General features: G+C 37.6%; 3 long non-coding RNA genes across 3 annotated transcripts; 2 read left to right on the top strand and 1 right to left on the bottom strand.

Annotated features, from left to right (window-relative positions):
• The first annotated feature begins 322 nt into the window (after positions 1 to 322).
• Positions 323 to 2974, top strand: LOC131007272 (uncharacterized). Its single transcript, XR_009096007.1, has 4 exons — positions 323 to 363; positions 448 to 478; positions 2098 to 2162; positions 2757 to 2974. It is a non-coding gene; the product is annotated as an uncharacterized LOC131007272 (long non-coding RNA).
• A 6123-nt stretch (positions 2975 to 9097) lies between these two features.
• LOC131007274 (uncharacterized) lies at positions 9098 to 11707 on the top strand. Its single transcript, XR_009096009.1, has 4 exons — positions 9098 to 9135; positions 9220 to 9250; positions 10883 to 10947; positions 11542 to 11707. It is a non-coding gene; the product is annotated as an uncharacterized LOC131007274 (long non-coding RNA).
• LOC131007273 (uncharacterized) lies at positions 9243 to 9788 on the bottom strand. Its single transcript, XR_009096008.1, has 2 exons — positions 9632 to 9788; positions 9243 to 9528 (listed from the first exon to the last, which is right to left on the bottom strand). It is a non-coding gene; the product is annotated as an uncharacterized LOC131007273 (long non-coding RNA).
• Positions 11708 to 12662: the final 955 nt, after the last annotated feature.

Below are 12662 nucleotides of genomic sequence, written 5' to 3' on the forward strand. Positions count from 1 at the left end.
ATTTAATTTATGTTAGAAGCAAGCTCAAATGGATTTTATGCTTCAATAAGAATTAGGCTTATATGTCTTAATGTATTTAAATGAGTTTGGAACCATATAATTAATATATTAATCTCTTAGATATTTTAATTTGAATAATCCTAAGCATGCTGAATCCTAAGCATGCTGAAGAATTTACTACGCATGCTGAAGAAATTCTTCAGTCATACAAAGCTAGCTGAAGTGTTCATACTTGTAAGTTGAAGAATTTCCACGACCCTCACCACCCCATTTTTCTTTTATAATCTACACCATTCTTCACCCAAACCTCACCACTTCACCATTTCTAAATTCTGCAGTCTCAATTTCACACAGCAAGTTAAGGTAATAGAATGAGGATATTCATCTCTTTCAATTTATTTTTTCACAACTGACGTTTCTAATCTTAGTGATAAACAAAATCTGCAGAAATAAATATCTTCCACCACACCTATTCAAGGTATTCCCCTTTTATCCAATATATCAGAGAACCACCAAACGAGAATGATCCAAAAGAAAAATTTACATGTATTAACGTATGAACTGAAATTTACAGTATTTGATTTTTGCTCAAATCCTATGTGCTAAGTGTTCGACTGAATTTGAGGCTTGAAACCTTTGAAGGGGGGGCTGACCCTGCCTTGTGTGTGTGAGTCGAGATCAGAGGGAGGCGGCAGCCTTGGTGACTCGTCGTCGCCGGCGGTCAACGGACGGCGACGGAGCCGCGGTGGCTCCGATCTGCCAAAGAGGGGGAAGGGAGATAAGTTTTCAGATTTTAATTTAGAAAAGGGAAAGGATGAGGGAAGGAAAAAGAAAAGGAGAGAAAGGAAATTAGAGTTACCTATTTTCAGACGGCGGTCAGCGGCGGAGCCTTGGTGGCTCGTCGTCGGCGGCGGCGGCGGTAACGTGACAGCCGTGACGTCGCCGTTGCTCCGATTCAGCCAAATCAAAAGAGAGAGAGAGGAGTTTTCAGTTTTAATCTAAAAAGGAAAGAAGGGGAAAATGAAAAAAAGTTAGGGTTTTACCTGGGCTCTCCGGCAACGGTGGCGGCTCCTGGCCGTCTGTCCACCGGCGAAGGGGAGGACGACGCGGCGGCGCGGCTTTCGCCGTGTCTGCGTGCGTGTGTGTGTGAGTAAGTGAGAAGAGTGAGACCGAGGGAGTAAGAAGGGAGGGGAGGAGGCGACGGCGGAGGCGGCGCCGCCCTCAGCCGAACAGAGAGGGAGAGACGAGAGAGGGAGCCATAGAGAGAGAAAGGAGGATAGGCGCAGCTGATGTGTGTGTGATTGAAGGTGTTTTGATGTGTGTGTGTTTAGGTTAAGAATTGAGATGGGCCTTGGGCTTCAAAATCTGTTGGGCCATTTTTATTTGGGTGTTTTATTAACTATGGGCCTGAGATATTAAAATCTGATGGGCTTTTATCTATATGGGCTCGGCCCTTTTAAATAAAATCTTATGGATCTTTTAATTTAATTGTTTGGGCCTTATTCAAAGAAAAATATGATGGACTTAATTTATCTAATTAATTTGGGCTTATATCCATTTAAAGTATTTGAGCTCTTAATTATTAATTTAAATTGAGCTTGATTAATTTAATTGTATATTAACCTTTAAATTAATTATTTAAATGGAGTTCATTTATTTCAAGTATTTTTATAAGTGGACTTTTAAAATAAAATATTTTGAGTTAAACTCTTATTTAATGAATTCTTTTCAAATGGCTTATTAATATGGATTATTTGAAAAGGATTAAATTGTTTTAAGTATGAGAAAGCATGATCTATGATGATATAAATTGTCTATGTGATATCATATGATTTATTTTTAAATGACGGGATATTTGACTTAATGGCATGAGTAGAACGAGTTATGATTAATGCGCATGTTGATGTTCGAATAAATAGTTTCGAATCTAAATGTTAGTTATGTGATAGATGTTTTGAGTTTAAGGTTTTGAACGAGACAAGATTAATATGGATGCTAGAGCCCTAAAATCATTAAAGGAGATAGTTTAGTTTAGAGACCTATCTTCCTTTCTTACACAACTTTCTTCTCGAACTTATCGACTCTTCGTCAATAAAGGTCCAGACGGGAAGTGAAAGCTAAAGAAGGAGGTAACTCTACGCCCCTAGTGGGAACGGAATGAGGTGGGCTTTCTTAAAACACGTATATAGAGATCCCCTGCATACAGGCCTCTTATACGAAATGAAATGAATGACATGATATAACTGTGATATTTTAAATGGTGAATGGTTCTTATGAAATGAAATGTTTATGGAAATGATTAATGATGAATGGTTCTTATGAAAGGAAAGGAAATGTTTATGAAATGATTGTCTGCCAAAAATGTTTATGTTTTATGTATGTATCCTATCTGTGTTGGTTCGCCAACTATAAAGGAAATCGAATTCGGACCCTACGCTAGACGAAGGTTTGCTAGTAAGGGTTAACGTGTACACCCATGGAGACTGTGTGTCGCTTGCGACCGGTCTTGGCGTCCGTGGAAGGAGGCCTCCTTCCCGGCGCGTGAAAGGAACAGATATGGATCATATAGACAGAAAATGGGATGCGCATCCAACTTTATGAAATGAAAGAAAATGTTTAGTAAGCACAGGTCCTTCAAGTAAAACCCTGTGTGTTACTGTTGGCAGTGCAATAAATGATATAAAATGTTATATTTCCGGCATATGTTCACTGAGTATTTTTACTCAGCCCTGCATGTTGTTTTCCCAAATGTGCAGGTTGAGCGGGTGATGGAATGGAGTGGAGTTGAGCGGATGTACCTTTTGACATAAAATAATAATGTACCCTTGAGACGTAGAACAGTAATGTAACCTTGAGTATACATCTTCATATGTATAACTCACACGTATTTCCGCTGCAAGATACTCTGATTATGCTAATGTTTTATTTTAAGTATGATACTCTTTTGTTGGGTAATCCACTTCGACGGGCCTTCCCGAACGAATGTCTTGATTTTGCCCAAGTGATCAGTTATGATCCCAGTGTTATAAAATGAATGTCTCTTTTCGTAAAATGTTTGATTGTTAAGTAAATGCCCCTTTCTTTCCCCGCTTCTTAATCCCCTTCCCGAGTCATAACCCCGGTTAAGCCATCCTTAGGGATTGCGGGCTGTGACAGAGTGGTATCAGAGCAGTTCGTTTGCTCTGGCCCAAGAATTTTCTTTCAAAAGCCAAGTATAGATCGAGTCATTTGACTTAAATGAATCTTATGACACCGCTCAACGCTCCATTGCATCACGCTCAATCAAAGAAAAAGGTAACTGAAGTTACAATGTTTAATTATGTTATGGATTTAAACTGTTGCAAGAACATGATTGTGAAAGATATGATATGAATGAATGTTGAATGATTTACGTTGGTATGACAGATTTGATGCGTACTATGTTAATACGATTCGAGGAATGAATGATAATGAACACGTTTTCAAGGAATGTAGATTGTTATAAGTTTTATGATCACATTTGCAAAAGAACATAGATTGATGGATTTATAGGGTATCCCTATAACCTAGATGCTTGAGAATGACGAAACAGAAAATGAATGAACATCACGAATGTTTTGGTTTCCTTCGGGAGACTGTAGTTTCTTTGAAACTCAAAGATAGACTGAAAGGATACGTGCCACGTTGAAAGTAAGTCAACGAAAGGTGGCATGAGACAACTTCAAGATGGACGTTACACCACGAAGGTTTTAAGCATAGTCTCTACGTTCGAAAGTTCACACATGACAGAATATCAAATTGACTTCGTTTCATGATGAGTTGTAGAAAGAATATGGTTTGACTGTTACATTACTATGTTGTAATATGTCTACTTATGTAAGAATGTTGAATGTTCAGAATATGAGTCTAGAACAAATGATCCTAAGTTTGAACTTTTAGCTTACTGCGAGCTGAAGTTTTGTTATATATAGTATCTTGAGGGTTTAGAAGACCCAGAATTACCAAGTTCGGGATGATGTTTCCCGTGTAACTGGGAAGTGATTATGTTGGACCTGGCCAGTCCACATGATCCAAATCTCAGTAGACGTCTTTTGGGTTTATAAATCCCTGTATTTCAACTTCAGTTTAAAAATCAGATGGGTTCTCACTCTAGGTCATTTTGTTCGACCTGGTAGTTACTCCTTTCTACCCTCTGGTTATTTATTTGAGTCTCTTGAACAAATTTTCCGCAACACTTTATTTTGATATCATTCGAGATTTGAGCCTTTGCAACTTTTGAGTTGTTATAGTAGATTCTTTTGATGTATACGACTAAGAAGCGTTAGTATATTGACTTAGTATGTCACCCAAACTATAGCATGGTTAATTGACCATCAGTTTGTGTCTAAAATTAGTTGACATTAGTTCTTCTCCTATGATTATTATCAACCATACATTTTGTTAGCAATTTATAGTACAAACCGTAAGGTTTGAGAATAAGGACTTGAGTTATTTTGTCTATGCTGATTTCACGATGGAATCATGGAAAAGAGTTACGCATGTGATATGAGAAAAGGAATGTATTGATGATCGTTTTTCTTTGAAAAATAGAATGTCTGGTAGATGAGAAGCTAGAAACGAGATGGGGACAAAAATGAACCATTACGAAAGATGGATGAACTTTTTCTCGAGTAAAGCTTGTTATAGCTATGAAACCAAGAATCCAGTTGAGGGTAAACTCTAGATTAAGACGATGAAGAGAACCTTTGATTTTTTTTATACCGCACAAAAAAACGACTTCAGGTGTTGCGTTCCAGTTGACTAGATCTACAGATTTTGGTGGGAGGCCAAAAGAAAAGCAATGACTCAAGAATGTTAGCAAACTTGTCTTAGTAAGACTATAAGACGGACACATATTACATATATTTTTTTTTTATATCTGCGATAGGAGGAGAGAAACGAAAAATGTTCAATCTAAAGCAAAACAGGATATCTATGACCTAGTATGACCACATTTGTTGTGGCATGTCCGTTATGCCCCACAATAGGTGGACACCAATGAAAAGATCCCCAAGAAGTTTCGACCTGGCCTAAAGTATGAGATAAGAATGGCACTCGCCAACCACAATGAGTTTACGTACTTTGAATTGCTCAGCAAAACTCTAGACGTCGAGGTAGTTATGCACGGGGATCACCCGACACAAATTCAAACTGAACAAGGTGATCAAGACATAAGAAACTTTTCACCCATAGAAGGAACGATGATAGTAACACGTAGTTATATGAACCTTTAATTGAATGTAGGATCACTTAAGGTGGTAGCGAATAACTTGATGTTATACCAATATGGAACGTAGATGTAACCTTAAGAATGGACTGGTTAGCTGAGAACAATATGCTATGATTTATGCAATGAATGGGAAATCTCCTTCAAACCTCCAGGAATAGACGCTTTAAGTTTTCACGAGATTAGTATAAGGAGCGGATACCAGTTATTTCATACATACAAGCCATAAAGGTGATAAATAAGAAACATTACCAAGCTTTCCTTGTATACCTAAACGGAGGAGCTAGAACCGAAAGGACAGTTGAGGACATAGAAGTTATACGTGAATTCCATTATGATTATCCGGAAAACTTACCAAGACTGCCACCCAATAGACAAGTAGAATTTACCATCGACCTAGTACCAAGATCGACACGTGTATCAAAAGCATCGAACAAGATGACTCCAAAGGAGTTGGAGAGCCTAAAGATCCAATTGCAGAAACTACTAGACCTAAGTTAGATCATGTCTAGTGCATTCCCATCGGGAGCGCATATTTGTATGTTATGAAGAAATATGGCACTTTAAAAAGGCGCACAGACAATAGAGCGTGGAACAAATTAATACTCAAGAATGAATATCCTTTACTGAGGGTAGATGAATTGTTTGACCAACTCAAAGGTGCAAATGTGTTTTCCAAGATCGATTGAGGATCGGATGTCATCACCCAAGACAACTTTTAGAACGGGTTATGACCACTACAAGTTTATAGTTGTGCCATTCAGGCTAACAAATGCCCAGATATATTCATGGGCATCATCAATAGAGTATTCCACCTTCACCTGGATAAGTTCGTCTTAGTGACTCCAAGAATGAAGATGAACATAAGGAACATTTAGGGACCATGTACACAAGTACTATTGGGTGAACGAATTTATGCCAAATCAGTAAGTGTGAGTTTTGCTCAAGGAAGTGGCATTTTCTGGAACATATTGAATGATTTGAGTTTATATATGTGTTTATATTTATATTGCACGTATAATTTACTTAGATTAATTTGAACACCAAGGTTCAAATTTGATGAAGGCCGTGAGTCATAAGGCCAGAGACGAGCGATGCTCGATTTTAATTGAGTTATTTTGAGCATGCCAATGTGTTTAGAATAATTAAAAATATTTGTATTTAAATTTTTGGAATTTATTTCCATTAAATACGAATTTTCTAACTATTCGATGATTTATTAAATTGAGATATGTGGAGTATGTGAAGTCATGTAAGTGAACTAGCAGTGCATATGAGTTAATGCTATGTTAGTAAGACTATATGAATTATTTGAGTATTTATGAGATGAGCATGATTAGTAAGTTATTGAGCTTTTTGAATTGCATGAGAAATGCATATAAAATGGCTAAGTATGAGAAATTAGCATGGGTTAGATTTATTAGTTTAAATGAGGTAAATAAATTAGAGAAGCATGTTAATTAATTATAGTTGGAATTTAGTATTTAATTACAAAGTCCGAGATTTAATCGAGAACTATGAGCATGATAAATTGTTAAGATATAATTTATTATTTGAGTTTGATATCGATTATGTGTCTAAATGGAGTGAGTGTGAGAGTTATGATTAACGCACATAAATGTTGGTATCTGACACTCGAACAATTGGTGTCGAGTATAAATGATAGTTTAATGATAAAGAGTTTTGATGATTTTGAATTGTAGTGCTAGAGATTCTAAAACCTGATAAGGAATTTGTAGTAGCTGATGAGACAAAGAGGATGGGTTGAACCCGTAAAGGATTATGATTTTGGTATTAACCATCGCATGGACAAGACCAATGTAGTAGATGATGCAGTGAGCCTGAAGGTCTCGTCTAAGATAAGATAAGATGGTGATAGAAGTGATTAAACCACCCAGCTTGAGGAAAATGGTGGTAGAAGCACGAAGGAAGGATGAGAAGTTACGAGTAAGAATAAGGATAAGAAGTTTCAAGAATTACCACGAGGAATCAAATAATGTTATTTTCTTTGAAGGGAAGATATGCATCTCCATAACAATGAACTTAAGAATAAGATAAAGCCATGGCACCCATATACTGTCACCAGGAAGTACTAAGATATATTAAGATCTAGAAAAATTCTAGTTAGGAGAAATGAAACGAGATGTAACCTCATTTGTTGAAATATGTCTTGCGTGCTAGCAAGTGAAGGTTTTACAACATATCATATCGTTACTTTGAGTCTTCGAGCTCATAAAGTCAAGCTTAATGTCATGTTTGGGACAAACCGAGCCCTTAACGAACCAATGAATTTCGTTGTCGAGATGGATTTTTCGAATCCATCAGACTTAAGCAAAGGTTGTCACGAAAGGGGGCAGTGAATGCCCACATAACTCGAGATTCCATCGATGAATGAATAAAAGTTTATAACGGCGTTTTAGGCTGACTGCCTACATGCTCGAAATGGTTGGTCTCCTTACAAACTATTTAAGTTGCCTTAGGAATGCTTTAGAGATATTAGTCGTTATAGTTCCGCTTAAATGACATAGAAATTACTAATAAGGTATGTTGAGGACGACCAAGCTAAACTGGGGTGAAAGCTGAGAACATGTTTTTGCCACTCTTTGTGAGACATATAATACCAGTTATCAATCGACTATCGATAGGTTAGCAAATGAGGCGTTATACGTAAAAAAAATATAGATCACCACTTTGATGAGATGAAATGACTAGATGATTGAAATCATTCGTCAAAATTTGATAGTGAATAAAAGAGGGTCATGATTGACAGAGTCATATGTTGACAAATGACGAATTGACCTATGATGTGAAAGTGGAGAGATAATTTTCATAAAAGTTTCTCCATCAAGAGAAATCATTGGATTCAATGTGAAGGGTAAACCTAAACCCCGTTTTATAGGCTCATACGAGATTGTAGAAAGGATGAGCCCAATAACTTATTGGTTAGCGTTAGCACTAAGCTTTGAGAATGTGCGTAACGTATCCCTTGTGTCGCGATTAGAGAAGTATGTTTACGATTCAAAGCATATGATCCATAAGAACAACATTGTTATTAGTCAATATTTGAGTTACGAAGGAAGATCCAAATCTATCTTAGATCGGGAAGTTCAGGTACTAAGGACTAAGTCGATACCGATAGTAAGGGACCTATGAATATATCATGGTCAAGAATAGACTACGGTCTAACAGGAAAGTGAAGTACTCAGAGTTGTTTTCTGCGGTACAAATTTCGGGACGAAATTTCTTTTAAGGGGGATAGTATGTAATGACCCGACTTTTAATTGAGGATTTAAAATCTTCTAATGACTGATTAAGGATTTATTATGATAATTAGGGTTCGGCATCCATTAATAAAATACGAACTTATATGAATTTGATGATTTATATATGTGATGATTTATTTTTTTTATTTTCAATAAATGATGCACTCAAAATATATTTTGAGTCCATTAATTTATTGTGGAGAATTTAACACTGAAGTGTTAAATATGAATCTTTTATCGATTGTTTACTTAATCCCATGAGTAATTTAATTTATGTTAGAAGCAAGCTCAAATGGATTTTATGCTTCAATAAGAATTAGGCTTATATGTCTTAATGTATTTAAATGAGTTTGGAACCATATAATTAATATATTAATCTCTTAGATATTTTAATTTGAATAATCCTAAGCATGCTGAATCCTAAGCATGCTGAAGAATTTACTACGCATGCTGAAGAAATTCTTCAGTCATACAAAGCTAGCTGAAGTGTTCATACTTGTAAGTTGAAGAATTTCCACGACCCTCACCACCCCATTTTTCTTTTATAATCTACACCATTCTTCACCCAAACCTCACCACTTCACCATTTCTAAATTCTGCAGTCTCAATTTCACACAGCAAGTTAAGGTAATAGAATGAGGATATTCATCTCTTTCAATTTATTTTTTCACAACTGACGTTTCTAATCTTAGTGATAAACAAAATCTGCAGAAATAAATATCTTCCACCACACCTATTCAAGGTATTCCCCTTTTATCCAATATATCAGAGAACCACCAAACGAGAATGATCCAAAAGAAAAATTTACATGTATTAACGTATGAACTGAAATTTACAGTATTTGATTTTTGCTCAAATCCTATGTGCTAAGTGTTCGACTGAATTTGAGGCTTGAAACCTTTGAAGGGGGGGCTGACCCTGCCTTGTGTGTGTGAGTCGAGATCAGAGGGAGGCGGCAGCCTTGGTGACTCGTCGTCGCCGGCGGTCAACGGACGGCGACGGAGCCGCGGTGGCTCCGATCTGCCAAAGAGGGGGAAGGGAGATAAGTTTTCAGATTTTAATTTAGAAAAGGGAAAGGATGAGGGAAGGAAAAAGAAAAGGAGAGAAAGGAAATTAGAGTTACCTGTTTTCAGACGGCGGTCAGCGGCGGAGCCTTGGTGGCTCGTCGTCGGCGGCGGCGGCGGTAACGTGACAGCCGTGACGTCGCCGTTGCTCCGATTCAGCCAAATCAAAAGAGAGAGAGAGGAGTTTTCAGTTTTAATCTAAAAAGGAAAGAAGGGGAAAATGAAAAAAAGTTAGGGTTTTACCTGGGCTCTCCGGCGACGGTGGCGGCTCCTGGCCATCTGTCCACCGGCGAAGGGGAGGACGACGCGGCGGCGCGGCTTTCGCCGTGTCTGCGTGCGTGTGTGTGTGAGTCAGTGAGAAGAGTGAGACCGAGGGAGTAAGAAGGGAGGGGAGGAGGCGACGGCGAGGCGGCGCGCCGGAGGCGGCGCCGCCCTCAGCCGAACAGAGAGGGAGAGACGAGAGAGGGAGCCATAGAGAGAGAAAGGAGGATAGGCGCAGCTGATGTGTGTGTGATTGAAGGTGTTTTGATGTGTGTGTGTTTAGGTTAAGAATTGAGATGGGCCTTGGGCTTCAAAATCTGTTGGGCCATTTTTATTTGGGTGTTTTATTAACTATGGGCCTGAGATATTAAAATCTGATGGGCTTTTATCTATATGGGCTCGGCCCTTTTAAATAAAATCTTATGGATCTTTTAATTTAATTGTTTGGGCCTTATTCAAAGAAAAATATGATGGACTTAATTTATCTAATTAATTTGGGCTTATATCCATTTAAAGTATTTGAGCTCTTAATTATTAATTTAAATTGAGCTTGATTAATTTAATTGTATATTAACCTTTAAATTAATTATTTAAATGGAGTTCATTTATTTCAAGTATTTTTATAAGTGGACTTTTAAAATAAAATATTTTGAGTTAAACTCTTATTTAATGAATTCTTTTCAAATGGCTTATTAATATGGATTATTTGAAAAGGATTAAATTGTTTTAAGTATGAGAAAGCATGATCTATGATGATATAAATTGTCTATGTGATATCATATGATTTATTTTTAAATGACGGGATATTTGACTTAATGGCATGAGTAGAACGAGTTATGATTAATGCGCATGTTGATGTTCGAATAAATAGTTTCGAATCTAAATGTTAGTTATGTGATAGATGTTTTGAGTTTAAGGTTTTGAACGAGACAAGATTAATATGGATGCTAGAACCCTAAAATCATTAAAGGAGATAGTTTAGTTTAGAGACCTATCTTCCTTTCTTACACAACTTTCTTCTCGAACTTATCGACTCTTCGTCAATAAAGGTCCAGACGGGAAGTGAAAGCTAAAGAAGGAGGTAACTCTACGCCCCTAGTGGGAACGGAATGAGGTGGGCTTTCTTAAAACACGTATATAGAGATCCCCTGCATACAGGCCTCTTATACGAAATGAAATGAATGACATGATATAACTGTGATATTTTAAATGGTGAATGGTTCTTATGAAATGAAATGTTTATGGAAATGATTAATGATGAATGGTTCTTATGAAAGGAAAGGAAATGTTTATGAAATGATTGTCTGCCAAAAATGTTTATGTTTTATGTATGTATCCTATCTGTGTTGGTTCGCCAACTATAAAGGAAATCGAATTCGGACCCTACGCTAGACGAAGGTTTGCTAGTAAGGGTTAACGTGTACACCCATGGAGACTGTGTGTCGCTTGCGACCGGTCTTGGCGTCCGTGGAAGGAGGCCTCCTTCCCGGCGCGTGAAAGGAACAGATATGGATCATATAGACAGAAAATGGAATGCGCATCCAACTTTATGAAATGAAAGAAAATGTTTAGTAAGCACAGGTCCTTCAAGTAAAACCCTGTGTGTTACTGTTGGCAGTACAATAAATGATATAAAATGTTATATTTCCGGCATATGTTCACTGAGTATTTTTACTCAGCCCTGCATGTTGTTTTCCCAAATGTGCAGGTTGAGCGGGTGATGGAATGGAGTGGAGTTGAGCGGATGTACCTTTTGACATAAAATAATAATGTACCCTTGAGACGTAGAACAGTAATGTAACCTTGAGTATACATCTTCATATGTATAACTCACACGTATTTCCGCTGCAAGATACTCTGATTATGCTAATGTTTTATTTTAAATATGATACTCTTTTGTTGGGTAATCCACTTCGACGGGCCTTCCCGAACGAATGTCTTGATTTTGCCCAAGTGATCAGTTATGATCCTAGTGTTATAAAATAAATGTCTCTTTTCGTAAAATGTTTGATTGTTAAGTAAATGCCCCTTTCTTTCCCCGCTTCTTAATCCCCTTCCCGAGTCATAACCCCGGTTAAGCCATCCTTAGGGATTGCGGGCTGTGACACTCGTTCAAACCTCCTTTCCAAAAGAAAGATTTGAGTGTTTTGAGTGATTCGGAGTTCAGAAAGGTTCTCTGACTCTGAGAGTCTTAGCGCGGGTTGTGCTAAGCAAGAGAAATCTGACACGAGTGAAGTGCGGGTACTGAAGAAGGGTTTTCTTCAGTGGTAGGGTTGTGTGCACCCGGCAAGCACACGGTTTGGTTTGCAGTGCACCTGTTAAGCACTTGCGGAGTGGATTGTTGGTCTGATCAACCGACCATGGATGTAGGAAAGGGTTTTTCCGAACCACGTAAAAGTCTCTGTGTTGTTTACAGCTTTCAGTTTTACTTTCATACTTGTGTTGTTTCAATTGATAAACTGAATACTGTATAACTGCAAAGAGAAACCTAAGACCAACAACGTGCTCAACCGAGGCTATTGCGAAACTAAGTTTAATTTCCGCTGCGTATGATATCAGTCTGACTGATCTATCTTTTGATAGTCAGGAAGAGAGTTATCATCTCTATTTTAGCAAACTCGACTGAAGCCCATAAGTGCATCAGTTAAGTTCCAGCAACTTAACTGATAACTCCTTACTGAAGAGCTTTCAGTATCAGTCGTCAATCTTGTTTGGTCAAAACTGTTTTCAGTCAACAGGCGTCACTGTTTGCATGAAAAGTTTCGTTTAGATCTCTATCTTGAGATCCCTCACTTTGAGGAAAAGAAAAATAGCCCATAGGTGTATTCC

The sequence above is a fragment of the Salvia miltiorrhiza genome, chromosome 1 (genome assembly GCF_028751815.1).
Source record: "Salvia miltiorrhiza cultivar Shanhuang (shh) chromosome 1, IMPLAD_Smil_shh, whole genome shotgun sequence".
Lineage (NCBI taxonomy): Eukaryota > Viridiplantae > Streptophyta > Magnoliopsida > Lamiales > Lamiaceae > Salvia > Salvia miltiorrhiza.